The sequence below is a fragment of the Triturus cristatus genome, chromosome 5_2 (assembly GCF_964204655.1).
Source record: "Triturus cristatus chromosome 5_2, aTriCri1.1, whole genome shotgun sequence".
Classification (NCBI taxonomy): domain Eukaryota; kingdom Metazoa; phylum Chordata; class Amphibia; order Caudata; family Salamandridae; genus Triturus; species Triturus cristatus.
Window position 1 is genome coordinate 495,000,096 of NC_140588.1, and position 17,053 is coordinate 495,017,148.

Below are 17,053 nucleotides of genomic sequence, written 5' to 3' on the forward strand. Positions count from 1 at the left end.
CACTATACTAGTACATATTTATCTCAATATAGGGAACCCAATATCCCCTTGTGGGCTTGGCTAATTAAAAGTAATGTAATAGTGCCAACAAGGGATATATTTTGTGATCAACTTTGTTAGAGACTATCATTAGCACCAGATGTCTGATCATGACTTAAAAAATCAATTGTAACCAAGTTTCTATTAGTTATTCAAAAGAGGAAATAAATTTGCAACACCAGATGTATCTCTTATTTGTTATATTTAATGAAAGACACTTATTTCATTAGGGGTTCATAACCAGAAAAGTCTTCAGTCCATTGATAACAGAAAATCAAATTCTTCTCAGTAAGATTTCCCTAGTCCTCAATGTAGCACAACCCACTAGCTATAAAAACAAATATGGGGTATGCCCTACACCTAGGACCTAGATCTCCCCAATTGAATTTTAACAAAGACTAAAAGGAAACTTGGGTTTAGATGTTGATGTTTCAGTCTCTCAGGTAATACATCGATGAGACCAGCTTCAGGACAGAACAATTCATGTGTAGATCTAAGACCCCTTGATCAATGATGGGGTGTATGTTCCAGCCAGACCCTCAAGATCCTTTCAACTACATCTCCTCAGCACGACCATAGTCAAAAGAACAAGATGGGGAGGAAGCTCATTCGCTCACCTGGTACCTAATTTGTGGAACGGCCTCCCACTCGGCCTTAGATAACTGCAAGATGAATACCCCATTAGAAAAAAAACTCAAGACCTGGTTGTTCCCTCATTTAATGCATTAGTAGACACGATTACCCAGTTCAGCTCTCACCAGTGCGGGTAAGCCCTCGGGCAGCCATGCGCTTTACTAACACCCAAACATAAACATAAAGGTTCATAATATTCAATATTGATCTCATGACACATGATACATTTTAGTGACTCTCTCATGCACATCAATTTGCTTGGTTGTAAATGTCTTAGAGTGCAGAAGAATGACAACTTCATGTGGAATGCCATAGAGAAGCGCTTACAGCTGCCGCTGCTAGACACTTTTAATGGAACGCGCCCAAACTAAATGAATGCTGCTTCATATCATAACATGACATTGTGACTCATCATCTTCATACGAATTGTTATAAGTGGGAGACTGTACCACAAATTAGGTACCAAGGGTGCGAATGATCTTCTTCCCTAACTTGTCATTTTGACTCATTTTGACTCTGGTCGTGCTGAGAAGATGTAGTTGAAAGGATCTTAAGAGTCTGGCTGGAACATACAAGAGGGACCAAAACGTTGACGTCTAAACCCAATTTTCCTTTTAGTCTTAGCTAAAATTCAATTGGGGAGATTTAGGTCCTATGTGTAGGAGAGACATCATATTTGTTATTAGAGATAATGGGTTGTGCTACATTGATGACTAGGGAAATCTAACTGAGAAGGATTTGAATTTTTGTTATTATTGTTTCGAAGAACTTTCTGGTTATGAACACCTGATGAAAAAGGTGTTCTACTTTGAATATAACAAATAAGAGATAAGTCTGGTGTTGCAAATTTATTTTGTCTCTTGGATAATTAATCCAAACTTGGTTACAATTTATTTTTGATGTTACGGTCAGATATTTGGTACTAATGATAGACTCTAACAAAGTAGATCATGAAATATATCCCTTGTTGGCACTATCTATTACTTCACTTTATATAATAATACATGGCATTGAATAGCCGGAATGGCCCGGACAGCCTGAATTGCCTGGATTCTTTGACCCCCTTGCTTTACAGGTGGCTAAGAATTGTGGGGCTTTCTTCAAGAAGAAGATGGAGAACCTGAATGTCAGCAAGAAGCTCGTCTCGAGCTTCCATATGTAGATGGGAAGCAATAATCTGAGTAGCTCCCAAACTTGGCAGTAGTATTGGTGAACATGACGGAGTTGAAGAAGCCCAGATTTCAGTTGACATGTACTAAACAGTTTTATTCTGAATTTAGATGCCTTTTGTGGTCAGCATTTGTGGATCAGGGGAAGGAATTTGAGTTTCATCCTGACTTAGACAGGTGCCAGAGAAACTCCTTAAAAACAAGAGCTATTGTATCTTTTACACAAGGAATCAAAGCAGTTGTGTTGAGCCCATAAAATGTACAGATGTTTAACTCCATCTAATTTCAACACACTCCACTCTACCTATTAGTGTTAGTGATTGGTTTCATGCTTTGTTTCTTGTTCCTGTAATTTATAGGGTGAATTAATCCCCCAATCTTGTATTGGAAGTAATACGAACAACAAAGAATCAGACCGCACCCTACACGCTAAACAGAAGACCTTTCCTCGAGATTCCGGATTACTGTATGCATGAATACGTTCAACCTAAAGAGATTGATCTGCCTTGAAAAAGCCCTGGCCTGCTGGCCTCTGGGCAAAACATGTGTCGGCTGTTCCCATGCTTTCAACACTTGTCTTTGAAATAAAAAGACCACTGCAAACAAAAAAATGTAACCCTTTGTTGTTCGTATTACGTCCAATACAAGATTGGGGGATTAATTCACCCTATAAATGACAGGAACAAGAAAAAAAGCACGGAACCAATCACTAACACTAATACCTTGGAACAGGTGTTATCTGGGTGAAACCACCTTTTTGGTTTGTGCTACAATCCAAATTGGGTCCTGACCAATTGTATGTGAACCCTGGTAACACCCACCAGCCACATCCACTCTACCTAGACTGTCTAATTTTGCACTTGATCAAAGGAGATGGGAATTAATAAACATGATTAATGTTGAGACTATTTTAGAAGGACCCAGTAATCATGAAAGTGTTATTTAACAAGGTGACTCTTAACTATCTGTTATAGACCATAAATTCCTCACAGCAATTAAGGTTTCGGAAGAAATCCTTGTGCAAATGGAATCTCTACTCTGTCAATAGCAGATGGTACTCTTAGCTAACATACTGGTACTTGTTGTATTTTCATCGAAAGAATGGAAGACTGAGACAACCCCGTGACTGCTCGATGTTGTGATCTTAAACTTATCTCAAAAAAGAGAGTTTCCCAGGGACCAGAAAGGACTGGGTGTCAGATATTTATCAAAAAAAGATTCCTTTCTGTGTATTACTCTTTTAGTTGGTGACCATGAGGCCTACACATTTAGATCAATAACCTTTGATTTTTGACTGTGACACTGGACAAATATTATTACTCCAGACTAGAATATACTTTTTGTTACTCTCAAAATTTATTTTTCATAGGAAAACACTTATGTTCAATAAAATCATATTTTAAAATTGCATTCAATATATACTCTGATTGGGTGCTCTGGTACAGTCTTATATATGCTATCTAACAATTCCGTATTACGGTATCTATCTCAGAGTCACACACACTTCAAATCATGTACTTTCAAAATTGCAAATTAAATACTACACAAATACATTTCATATGCTTTAAAAAGTCCCACTGTCGACGCGTTTCGGTGCATAGGTTACAATAGTAGCACCTTCCTCAGGACGGACGAGAATTTAAAACCAAAGTTTTGTTCTTCTTTCTAAAAAAGAGAATGCATATAATTAATACCATTTCCCTATGGAGAGTTGATTCTAGTTCTGGGCTATGCTGTTAGTGTCACTTATACATATTGTCTGCCCTTACTTTAAGTGTAGGGGTTGAAGTCCTTCTGTGGGTGTTCAGGACGACTTTATCACTTCTCAACTTTTGTGATTTTAGACCACTTGCATCATAGTCAGTGGAGTCATAGAATTCTACAAAAAGAGCATGGAGTTATTTCACCATACTTTTTGAGCCTATTAGCCTATTCTCATGCTGTTAAGCAAAACACTTACTTTTAAAAAGTCACGTTGACACATGTTCAATGGTGTCTTAAAGCAGGTACGTCTTTCGATATGCACCGCCTGTATTCAATTGTTTAGCTGTGCCTGTAAGGTACATAGATAATGCTATATACTTCAAATAATGATGTCATGGCACTGGTGTTTATTCTCAACAAATACATCCATATACCTACCAATAGGTTTTTCGCCTAATGTTTAAGTTCAGGCTGTCCTTCCCTGCACCTTTTCAAGTGGTGTCCTGATACCTGTACCGGAATAACATGACGTTCAATTTAAGTGTACAGTTATCCATAGATCATGGCTTTAGACATCTACCTATCCCCTACTCCTTCTAAATTAGAAAGGGGTTCAGTACATACCAGTTAGAGCCTGCAATATCTTGTGGCAGCCTGAATCTTGACAACGCTGTCTTCTTTTCTTTAAGCGCTGTCAGCCACACTGTAGGTTTTCTTGGGGGTGTTTTTACTTTTACTCCCAACCTGTGTATTAAAAGTCATATTGGAGGAGGTTTTATTTAGATCCTCGCATAGAAGAATCTTCTTATCGCATTCCCCAGATTTTGCCAAATTTGCTAATTACAAGTATGTCCTCTACTCTCATTGTCACTCATGCTGTTTTAAAGCAGTGCTGAGGTGTACTTTAATATTTCTTTATCAGAGGTAACTAACAGAAACCGTGCCCTGTTCGCTTTGCAGTGCTACAGCGTTAAAAGCGATTGTCACAAGCAGCCCCTCCCTAGAGCACTTGCTTAATGACCCTCCCTAGAGCACTTGCTTAATGCAAGCTGATAGACTAAGGTCTTCAGAAAAGGAGTACCACAACTTTCCCCCTTTCCTAGGATTTCAGTCTTGGAATCCTGCATAGGAGAAAAGATTCTCTCCCTCACTCTACATACATTCGAGTGCCCAATGCTTACTCAAGTCTTCTATCCATCTAGTTTGCACCAAAGCGGTCCTTACCTTTAAAAATCGGCGAGCCTGCTAGTCACAACGTCCTGCTTCCACCGCAACTGGTGAATGCAGTCGTTTGTGCAGGCTTTAAATACCCCTAGGCATACTTAATTGGATGCCTATTACCTGCCAAATTGGTATTTAACATTCAATTAAGGTAGCCGTCTATCGGCGCCATTTTAGTAGTTTTTTGCATCAATCCTTTAAGGACTACAGGTCCATGGGTTCAATCCCGGGTCCTCCTGTTTGCCGAATTTTAAGCTGGTGACTATTATTATTTCTGATTTGTTTATAACACTGTCCCCTTTTCTTTTAATATTGTAAACTTCCTCCTGGGCACACCGGTTTGTTCAGACCGATTTTCGATCGTTTTCGGCCGCCATTTTGGTAGTTTTTAAGTCTTATTTGCGAACTACAGAACCACGGGTTCAATCCCCGGTCCCCCTGGTTACTGATTTTCGAATTTTTCCATATTTGCCGATTTTTCAGCTGGTGACTTGTATTATTTCTAATTTATTTATAACAATATCCCATCTTATTTTGATATTGTAAACTTCCTCCTGGGCACACCGGTTTATTCAGACCGAATTTCGATAATTTTCGGCCGCCATTTTTGTAGTTTTTTAGTCTAGTTTGCGAACTACAGAATCACGGGTTCGATCCCCGGTCCCCCTGGTTGTTGATTTTCGAATTTATCCAGGTTAATATTTCTACCTTGCTGGTTACAAGTTCACATTAAATTCACGCCATTTTTGCAGTTCGCTATGCTGCATTGTTAAGGAACTACACGGTCACTGAATTGGTCCCCAGCCCTATATTTCACAGAATTTGAGTATTAGTCTCTCTAATTACACAAGATACTGTTTAATTGATTTGCAACTGGCATCTTGGTATTATGTCATAGTTCTCTTTGTGCACAGAAGTACTAGGATGCAATGCTCATTAACTGCCTCATTCTGTGCTCAACTGTTATTCCTCTACTCGGCTGGTGGTTCCATGATCACATATTTCAATAAACCTGTAGGGCATGCCAATTTTCACACATTTCTTATTGTGAGGTGTGTCCCCTTATCCCACCCTATGGTCGTAGGTCAAAACAATTTATACTCCACAACAAATGTCATACGGTTCACTATTGCTATTCACCATATACTACATTTCATATCATTTGTGTATTCTTCTATACAACAAGAAAAAAACAGTTACTGTAAAATGAATGGGTATAAAGTTCAACCTTGCTATTGGACATCTTCTACACTGCATGTCTGCTTTATTCAGTTATAAAAATAAAATAGAACAGTCACCGTGTTACATTGGGTATACCTGCATTGTGCTTTTTGTTAACAATATCTAATACAACATGATTCTTTTGCATAGTCTTTACAGAAAATACTTGCATTATAGCTACAATGCCATCCTAAATACATAATACAATTTTCATTGCCTATACTTGCTTATTTCTCCCCATTGGGGCCAGCCTTAATTTGGGTCGTGTTAATCCTGATATTTATTAGGGAGATGATTACAGACTTTCATATTACTATCCTGTATTTCTTGGATGTGGTGGGGCAGAGATCTGCAGCACTATCTAATCATTCTGTCCCATTCCTCTCGACCGTTAAGTCCTAGATAATAAGATTTAAATTTGGACATATAAAACTGTTCTCTCTGTTTACGTTTTTTGTTTAAATCTCCTCCCCTTACTGAAATCCTGATCTTTTCTAAGATGAACCACTTGATGTCATCCATATTGTGGTTTTCAGATGTCCAATGTTCAACCAAAGGAGCATTCTTTCTTTGGTTTCTTATTGCGGATCGATGCTCCGTGAGCCTTAGACGCATTTCACGTCCGGTTTCTCCAATGTAACATTTGTTACAAGGACACAGCAATAGGTACACTACATTAGATGTGCGACAATTAACATGTTCGTTCATCCAATGAGTTATACCGTTGATTTCCAGTTTGTCGGTCTTAATGATGCTCTTACAGTGTGAGCAAGACCCACATGGCAGGTTTCCCCTAATAGGAGTATTATTTGCAATACTCCTTAGTCCCCCACTCTTTGGTTCTTTAAAGGTATGCACTAAATGGTTCCTGATGGTCTTGTTCCTCCTGTATGCATATGTTGGTTTAGCCATTGGTATCACTCCTACCTTATTCAATATGCCCCAGTTCTTGTTAATCAGGTTTTTTACCTTGTTACTAAAGCCGTTGTAGTCTGATACCATTATAATTCCATCATTACGATCATTCGTTTTTGTCGATGTCTCGAACAGACTATCACGGTTATAGTACTTGGCGCGCTTATAAGCTAGTTTTATTAAGCGCTTAGGGTATCCTCTCTGTGCAAGCTTAACTCTAAGGATGGCTGCGTGTTTTTCATAACTGGATCTATCGCTGCAGTTACGCCTAATCCGTAAGAATTGGCTGAAAGGTATCCCATCTTTCTGGCATTTAGGATGGTAGCTGGTATGGTGAAGCAGGGTGTTACGGTCTGTGGGTTTTACGAACAATTCTACATTGAGGACTCCTTCTTTTTCATGGATCCTGATGTCTAGGAAGTCTACTGCTGATTGACTTTTATTTGAGGTAAACTTAAGATTTGGATCCCCGCAATTGATCCATTCAAGGAAGGTGTCTAAATCCCTTTCTGGACCGTCCCAAATGAAGAAAATGTCGTCTATGAATCTAGACCAGCACTTTACATTCTCAAAAAAGGGACACATCTCATTGTAGATATGTTGGGTCTCAAATCTCCCAACATACAGGCATGCCAGGCTGGGAGCACATGTGGCTCCCATACTGGTGCCCTTGATCTGGCAGTAGTGATCTTGCTTGAATAAGAAGATGTTGTTTTTTAGAATTATATCAATGCATTTTATGATGAAGGTGTTTTGTGCAGTAAGATCCCCTGCCTCATTTCCCAAAATGTCCTCCATCATTCTCACAGTATCCTCTTGTGGGATATTGGTATATAATGCTTCAATATCTAAGCATACCAGCCATTGGGTGTCTTTATTGAATACTAAACCCTCAATTTTAGAAATCATATGGGTGGTATCTTTTATATATGAGGGTAGTTGTGTGACCAAAGGCTGGATGAAGTGGTCCACATATTTGCTGAGAGGCTCAGTCAAAGATTCAATTCCTGACACTATAGGGCGCATTGGGGGGTCTTCCAGGTTTTTGTGAACTTTGGGCAGCCCATATAGTGCTGGGACCTTAGGGTTCTCATTAATTAGGAATCGATATTCCTCTTCGCATATTATATTGTCTTCTTTAGCGAAGGTTACAACATCTCTCACCTTTTTCTTAAGACTGTCCCATTCTCTCACGCTACTGGATTTATAGTGTGTCTCATTATTCAGTAGTTTAAGCATTCTGTTTTCATAGTCTTCAGTGGTTAACACCACTATGCTCCCTCCCTTGTCTCCTGGTTTTATGGTGATATCATCACAGGATGACAAGGACTTTAGTGCCGCCCTTTCCTGTTTTGATAAATTGTTTTCAGTCCATACTTTTGTATCTAATAGCTTCTCTAAACCAGTGGTCACTGCTTTTTCAAAGGTATCCACCTCTTGTCCTACCATTGCTGTATTAGGTGTCCAGATGGATGGTGGTTTGAGGCCCGATTTATTAGTGGTCTCTCTACTCTCTTTCCCTTCAAAAAACTTTTTTATTCTGACTTTTCTGAATAGGTCCCTCACATCCCTTTCTATGTTAAATCTACAGCCTATTGTGCTGGGGGCAAAACCTAATCCCTTCTCTAAAACACTAATCTCATGTGTTGTGAGTATTTTGTTAGAAAGGTTTATTATTGGGGCTTTGAAGGTTGCTTCCTCTATTTCTAGTCTTTGTATTGGGGGTGTCAGGTGTTCTAATTCTATTCCCAATCTTTGTGGCTGCGGGTTCGCATGTAGGGTCTCCTCATGGTTCCCGCTACTTGTTGGTTGCCCTGACAACCCCTCCCCCGGGCTTTGAATCCTCTCTGTTGGCGCCTTTGTTGCTGCCCTAAAAAAACTGGTTGGTATTCCCTGTTGTTTACCTGACCTCCTTCTCTTGTGTCAGTTCTGTTTCGTTGTTCCTGATTTCTTTCCCCTTCTGATTCAGAACTGTTGTATGATGTATCGGAGAATGTCACATTCTTCCTGTGGTACCTATTCCTATTGTAGGTAAATTGTTTACCATTGTACTCTGTAGGTGCTGGTTGCTCATAATAGTCTTTCTGAATATATGGGTACACAGATTCATTTTTGTAATTAGCTATGTCTTTACGTAGCTTGTTTGTTTTTTTGTTTATCATATATTCTTGATAGCCGCTGATGTCTTCCTTTATTTCATCTAATTTTTTCTTCGCGTCATCTAGCGTTGTGCTTTCGTTTAGTTGTTTCTCAAGGGTCTCGATCTCCTCCCTTTCTATTATAATAATGGCTTGTGCGGTTTCTATTATGAGCAACATCCAATCGCGACTACATCTGTTCGCGATTAGTGTCCAGCTTTCCTTGAACTTCTCATTATTCACGAATAAACCCGGTTCGTTTCTAATCTGAAGTCCTACAGGTATAATGCCCTTCCTGCAATACTGAATGATAAACTCAGAATGTAATTCCGTGCGTATCATTTTTTTCTTTAGGTTCCAAAGTTTATTCCACCTCTCATCATCGTTTTTTGTTAATGTCATGGAATTAATGGTTTTTGATGAATCTCCTATCAGTTGTTTAAATTGGTCTTCTGAGAAGCCAAACGTGCGTAAAGTATCCATTTTATAGGGTAGCGCCCACTCTCCAGCTGCAAGAGCTGTAGAACAATCTCAAAAAAGAGAGTTTCCCAGGGACCAGAAAGGACTGGGTGTCAGATATTTATCAAAAAAAGATTCCTTTCTGTGTATTACTCTTTTAGTTGGTGACCATGAGGCCTACACATTTAGATCAATAACCTTTGATTTTTGACTGTGACACTGGACAAATATTATTACTCCAGACTAGAATATACTTTTTGTTACTCTCAAAATTTATTTTTCATAGGAAAACACTTATGTTCAATAAAATCATATTTTAAAATTGCATTCAATATATACTCTGATTGGGTGCTCTGGTACAGTCTTATATATGCTATCTAACAATTCCGTATTACGGTATCTATCTCAGAGTCACACACACTTCAAATCATGTACTTTCAAAATTGCAAATTAAATACTACACAAATACATTTCATATGCTTTAAAAAGTCCCACTGTCGACGCGTTTCGGTGCATAGGTTACAATAGTAGCACCTTCCTCAGGACGGACGAGAATTTAAAACCAAAGTTTTGTTCTTCTTTCTAAAAAAGAGAATGCATATAATTAATACCATTTCCCTATGGAGAGTTGATTCTAGTTCTGGGCTATGCTGTTAGTGTCACTTATACATATTGTCTGCCCTTACTTTAAGTGTAGGGGTTGAAGTCCTTCTGTGGGTGTTCAGGACGACTTTATCACTTCTCAACTTTTGTGATTTTAGACCACTTGCATCATAGTCAGTGGAGTCATAGAATTCTACAAAAAGAGCATGGAGTTATTTCACCATACTTTTTGAGCCTATTAGCCTATTCTCATGCTGTTAAGCAAAACACTTACTTTTAAAAAGTCACGTTGACACATGTTCAATGGTGTCTTAAAGCAGGTACGTCTTTCGATATGCACCGCCTGTATTCAATTGTTTAGCTGTGCCTGTAAGGTACATAGATAATGCTATATACTTCAAATAATGATGTCATGGCACTGGTGTTTATTCTCAACAAATACATCCATATACCTACCAATAGGTTTTTCGCCTAATGTTTAAGTTCAGGCTGTCCTTCCCTGCACCTTTTCAAGTGGTGTCCTGATACCTGTACCGGAATAACATGACGTTCAATTTAAGTGTACAGTTATCCATAGATCATGGCTTTAGACATCTACCTATCCCCTACTCCTTCTAAATTAGAAAGGGGTTCAGTACATACCAGTTAGAGCCTGCAATATCTTGTGGCAGCCTGAATCTTGACAACGCTGTCTTCTTTTCTTTAAGCGCTGTCAGCCACACTGTAGGTTTTCTTGGGGGTGTTTTTACTTTTACTCCCAACCTGTGTATTAAAAGTCATATTGGAGGAGGTTTTATTTAGATCCTCGCATAGAAGAATCTTCTTATCGCATTCCCCAGATTTTGCCAAATTTGCTAATTACAAGTATGTCCTCTACTCTCATTGTCACTCATGCTGTTTTAAAGCAGTGCTGAGGTGTACTTTAATATTTCTTTATCAGAGGTAACTAACAGAAACCGTGCCCTGTTCGCTTTGCAGTGCTACAGCGTTAAAAGCGATTGTCACAAGCAGCCCCTCCCTAGAGCACTTGCTTAATGACCCTCCCTAGAGCACTTGCTTAATGCAAGCTGATAGACTAAGGTCTTCAGAAAAGGAGTACCACAACTTTCCCCCTTTCCTAGGATTTCAGTCTTGGAATCCTGCATAGGAGAAAAGATTCTCTCCCTCACTCTACATACATTCGAGTGCCCAATGCTTACTCAAGTCTTCTATCCATCTAGTTTGCACCAAAGCGGTCCTTACCTTTAAAAATCGGCGAGCCTGCTAGTCACAACGTCCTGCTTCCACCGCAACTGGTGAATGCAGTCGTTTGTGCAGGCTTTAAATACCCCTAGGCATACTTAATTGGATGCCTATTACCTGCCAAATTGGTATTTAACATTCAATTAAGGTAGCCGTCTATCGGCGCCATTTTAGTAGTTTTTTGCATCAATCCTTTAAGGACTACAGGTCCATGGGTTCAATCCCGGGTCCTCCTGTTTGCCGAATTTTAAGCTGGTGACTATTATTATTTCTGATTTGTTTATAACACTGTCCCCTTTTCTTTTAATATTGTAAACTTCCTCCTGGGCACACCGGTTTGTTCAGACCGATTTTCGATCGTTTTCGGCCGCCATTTTGGTAGTTTTTAAGTCTTATTTGCGAACTACAGAACCACGGGTTCAATCCCCGGTCCCCCTGGTTACTGATTTTCGAATTTTTCCATATTTGCCGATTTTTCAGCTGGTGACTTGTATTATTTCTAATTTATTTATAACAATATCCCATCTTATTTTGATATTGTAAACTTCCTCCTGGGCACACCGGTTTATTCAGACCGAATTTCGAGTAGTTTTTTAGTCTAGTTTGCGAACTACAGAACCCGTGATTCTGTAGTTCGCAAACTAGACTAAAAAACTACAAAAATGGCGGCCGAAAATTATCGAAATTCGGTCTGAATAAACCGGTGTGCCCAGGAGGAAGTTTACAATATCAAAATAAGATGGGATATTGTTATAAATAAATTAGAAATAATACAAGTCACCAGCTGAAAAATCGGCAAATATGGAAAAATTCGAAAATCAGTAACCAGGGGGACCGGGGATTGAACCCGTGGTTCTGTAGTTCGCAAATAAGACTTAAAAACTACCAAAATGGCGGCCGAAAACGATCGAAAATCGGTCTGAACAAACCGGTGTGCCCAGGAGGAAGTTTACAATATTAAAAGAAAAGGGGACAGTGTTATAAACAAATCAGAAATAATAATAGTCACCAGCTTAAAATTCGGCAAACAGGAGGACCCGGGATTGAACCCATGGACCTGTAGTCCTTAAAGGATTGATGCAAAAAACTACTAAAATGGCGCCGATAGACGGCTACCTTAATTGAATGTTAAATACCAATTTGGCAGGTAATAGGCATCCAATTAAGTATGCCTAGGGGTATTTAAAGCCTGCACAAACGACTGCATTCACCAGTTGCGGTGGAAGCAGGACGTTGTGACTAGCAGGCTCGCCGATTTTTAAAGGTAAGGACCGCTTTGGTGCAAACTAGATGGATAGAAGACTTGAGTAAGCATTGGGCACTCGAATGTATGTAGAGTGAGGGAGAGAATCTTTTCTCCTATGCAGGATTCCAAGACTGAAATCCTAGGAAAGGGGGAAAGTTGTGGTACTCCTTTTCTGAAGACCTTAGTCTATCAGCTTGCATTAAGCAAGTGCTCTAGGGAGGGTCATTAAGCAAGTGCTCTAGGGAGGGGCTGCTTGTGACAATCGCTTTTAACGCTGTAGCACTGCAAAGCGAACAGGGCACGGTTTCTGTTAGTTACCTCTGATAAAGAAATATTAAAGTACACCTCAGCACTGCTTTAAAACAGCATGAGTGACAATGAGAGTAGAGGACATACTTGTAATTAGCAAATTTGGCAAAATCTGGGGAATGCGATAAGAAGATTCTTCTATGCGAGGATCTAAATAAAACCTCCTCCAATATGACTTTTAATACACAGGTTGGGAGTAAAAGTAAAAACACCCCCAAGAAAACCTACAGTGTGGCTGACAGCGCTTAAAGAAAAGAAGACAGCGTTGTCAAGATTCAGGCTGCCACAAGATATTGCAGGCTCTAACTGGTATGTACTGAACCCCTTTCTAATTTAGAAGGAGTAGGGGATAGGTAGATGTCTAAAGCCATGATCTATGGATAACTGTACACTTAAATTGAACGTCATGTTATTCCGGTACAGGTATCAGGACACCACTTGAAAAGGTGCAGGGAAGGACAGCCTGAACTTAAACATTAGGCGAAAAACCTATTGGTAGGTATATGGATGTATTTGTTGAGAATAAACACCAGTGCCATGACATCATTATTTGAAGTATATAGCATTATCTATGTACCTTACAGGCACAGCTAAACAATTGAATACAGGCGGTGCATATCGAAAGACGTACCTGCTTTAAGACACCATTGAACATGTGTCAACGTGACTTTTTAAAAGTAAGTGTTTTGCTTAACAGCATGAGAATAGGCTAATAGGCTCAAAAAGTATGGTGAAATAACTCCATGCTCTTTTTGTAGAATTCTATGACTCCACTGACTATGATGCAAGTGGTCTAAAATCACAAAAGTTGAGAAGTGATAAAGTCGTCCTGAACACCCACAGAAGGACTTCAACCCCTACACTTAAAGTAAGGGCAGACAATATGTATAAGTGACACTAACAGCATAGCCCAGAACTAGAATCAACTCTCCATAGGGAAATGGTATTAATTATATGCATTCTCTTTTTTAGAAAGAAGAACAAAACTTTGGTTTTAAATTCTCGTCCGTCCTGAGGAAGGTGCTACTATTGTAACCTATGCACCGAAACGCGTCGACAGTGGGACTTTTTAAAGCATATGAAATGTATTTGTGTAGTATTTAATTTGCAATTTTGAAAGTACATGATTTGAAGTGTGTGTGACTCTGAGATAGATACCGTAATACGGAATTGTTAGATAGCATATATAAGACTGTACCAGAGCACCCAATCAGAGTATATATTGAATGCAATTTTAAAATATGATTTTATTGAACATAAGTGTTTTCCTATGAAAAATAAATTTTGAGAGTAACAAAAAGTATATTCTAGTCTGGAGTAATAATATTTGTCCAGTGTCACAGTCAAAAATCAAAGGTTATTGATCTAAATGTGTAGGCCTCATGGTCACCAACTAAAAGAGTAATACACAGAAAGGAATCTTTTTTTGATAAATATCTGACACCCAGTCCTTTCTGGTCCCTGGGAAACTCTCTTTTTTGAGATTGTTCTACAGCTCTTGCAGCTGGAGAGTGGGCGCTACCCTATAAAATGGATACTTTACGCACGTTTGGCTTCTCAGAAGACCAATTTAAACAACTGATAGGAGATTCATCAAAAACCATTAATTCCATGACATTAACAAAAAACGATGATGAGAGGTGGAATAAACTTTGGAACCTAAAGAAAAAAATGATACGCACGGAATTACATTCTGAGTTTATCATTCAGTATTGCAGGAAGGGCATTATACCTGTAGGACTTCAGATTAGAAACGAACCGGGTTTATTCGTGAATAATGAGAAGTTCAAGGAAAGCTGGACACTAATCGCGAACAGATGTAGTCGCGATTGGATGTTGCTCATAATAGAAACCGCACAAGCCATTATTATAATAGAAAGGGAGGAGATCGAGACCCTTGAGAAACAACTAAACGAAAGCACAACGCTAGATGACGCGAAGAAAAAATTAGATGAAATAAAGGAAGACATCAGCGGCTATCAAGAATATATGATAAACAAAAAAACAAACAAGCTACGTAAAGACATAGCTAATTACAAAAATGAATCTGTGTACCCATATATTCAGAAAGACTATTATGAGCAACCAGCACCTACAGAGTACAATGGTAAACAATTTACCTACAATAGGAATAGGTACCACAGGAAGAATGTGACATTCTCCGATACATCATACAACAGTTCTGAATCAGAAGGGGAAAGAAATCAGGAACAACGAAACAGAACTGACACAAGAGAAGGAGGTCAGGTAAACAACAGGGAATACCAACCAGTTTTTTTAGGGCAGCAACAAAGGCGCCAACAGAGAGGATTCAAAGCCCGGGGGAGGGGTTGTCAGGGCAACCAACAAGTAGCGGGAACCATGAGGAGACCCTACATGCGAACCCGCAGCCACAAAGATTGGGAATAGAATTAGAACACCTGACACCCCCAATACAAAGACTAGAAATAGAGGAAGCAACCTTCAAAGCCCCAATAATAAACCTTTCTAACAAAATACTCACAACACATGAGATTAGTGTTTTAGAGAAGGGATTAGGTTTTGCCCCCAGCACAATAGGCTGTAGATTTAACATAGAAAGGGATGTGAGGGACCTATTCAGAAAAGTCAGAATAAAAAAGTTTTTTGAAGGGAAAGAGAGTAGAGAGACCACTAATAAATCGGGCCTCAAACCACCATCCATCTGGACACCTAATACAGCAATGGTAGGACAAGAGGTGGATACCTTTGAAAAAGCAGTGACCACTGGTTTAGAGAAGCTATTAGATACAAAAGTATGGACTGAAAACAATTTATCAAAACAGGAAAGGGCGGCACTAAAGTCCTTGTCATCCTGTGATGATATCACCATAAAACCAGGAGACAAGGGAGGGAGCATAGTGGTGTTAACCACTGAAGACTATGAAAACAGAATGCTTAAACTACTGAATAATGAGACACACTATAAATCCAGTAGCGTGAGAGAATGGGACAGTCTTAAGAAAAAGGTGAGAGATGTTGTAACCTTCGCTAAAGAAGACAATATAATATGCGAAGAGGAATATCGATTCCTAATTAATGAGAACCCTAAGGTCCCAGCACTATATGGGCTGCCCAAAGTTCACAAAAACCTGGAAGACCCCCCAATGCGCCCTATAGTGTCAGGAATTGAATCTTTGACTGAGCCTCTCAGCAAATATGTGGACCACTTCATCCAGCCTTTGGTCACACAACTACCCTCATATATAAAAGATACCACCCATATGATTTCTAAAATTGAGGGTTTAGTATTCAATAAAGACACCCAATGGCTGGTATGCTTAGATATTGAAGCATTATATACCAATATCCCACAAGAGGATACTGTGAGAATGATGGAGGACATTTTGGGAAATGAGGCAGGGGATCTTACTGCACAAAACACCTTCATCATAAAATGCATTGATATAATTCTAAAAAACAACATCTTCTTATTCAAGCAAGATCACTACTGCCAGATCAAGGGCACCAGTATGGGAGCCACATGTGCTCCCAGCCTGGCATGCCTGTATGTTGGGAGATTTGAGACCCAACATATCTACAATGAGATGTGTCCCTTTTTTGAGAATGTAAAGTGCTGGTCTAGATTCATAGACGACATTTTCTTCATTTGGGACGGTCCAGAAAGGGATTTAGACACCTTCCTTGAATGGATCAATTGCGGGGATCCAAATCTTAAGTTTACCTCAAATAAAAGTCAATCAGCAGTAGACTTCCTAGACATCAGGATCCATGAAAAAGAAGGAGTCCTCAATGTAGAATTGTTCGTAAAACCCACAGACCGTAACACCCTGCTTCACCATACCAGCTACCATCCTAAATGCCAGAAAGATGGGATACCTTTCAGCCAATTCTTACGGATTAGGCGTAACTGCAGCGATAGATCCAGTTATGAAAAACACGCAGCCATCCTTAGAGTTAAGCTTGCACAGAGAGGATACCCTAAGCGCTTAATAAAACTAGCTTATAAGCGCGCCAAGTACTATAACCGTGATAGTCTGTTCGAGACATCGACAAAAACGAATGATCGTAATGATGGAATTATAATGGTATCAGACTACAACGGCTTTAGTAACAAGGTAAAAAACCTGATTAACAAGAACTGGGGCATATTGAATAAGGTAGGAGTGATACCA

At 39.3% G+C, this 17,053-nt stretch overlaps 1 protein-coding gene and 3 long non-coding RNA genes across 4 annotated transcripts in view; 1 reads left to right on the forward strand and 3 right to left on the reverse strand.

The window, feature by feature from the left end:
- The window catches only part of BMPER (BMP binding endothelial regulator), a 448,094-nt gene that overhangs the window by 312,154 nt on the left and 118,887 nt on the right, over window positions 1–17,053 (reverse strand). The window lies entirely within an intron of this gene.
- Window positions 3,196–5,004, reverse strand: LOC146823201 (uncharacterized). The gene is made up of 3 exons (XR_014961885.1): window positions 3,802–5,004; window positions 3,611–3,720; window positions 3,196–3,506 (listed from the first exon to the last, which is right to left on the reverse strand). It is a non-coding gene; the product is annotated as an uncharacterized LOC146823201 (long non-coding RNA).
- LOC146823202 (uncharacterized) lies at window positions 9,771–11,579 on the reverse strand. Its single transcript, XR_014961886.1, has 3 exons — window positions 10,377–11,579; window positions 10,186–10,295; window positions 9,771–10,081 (listed from the first exon to the last, which is right to left on the reverse strand). It is a non-coding gene; the product is annotated as an uncharacterized LOC146823202 (long non-coding RNA).
- LOC146823203 (uncharacterized) lies at window positions 12,374–14,182 on the forward strand. Its single transcript, XR_014961888.1, has 3 exons — window positions 12,374–13,576; window positions 13,658–13,767; window positions 13,872–14,182. It is a non-coding gene; the product is annotated as an uncharacterized LOC146823203 (long non-coding RNA).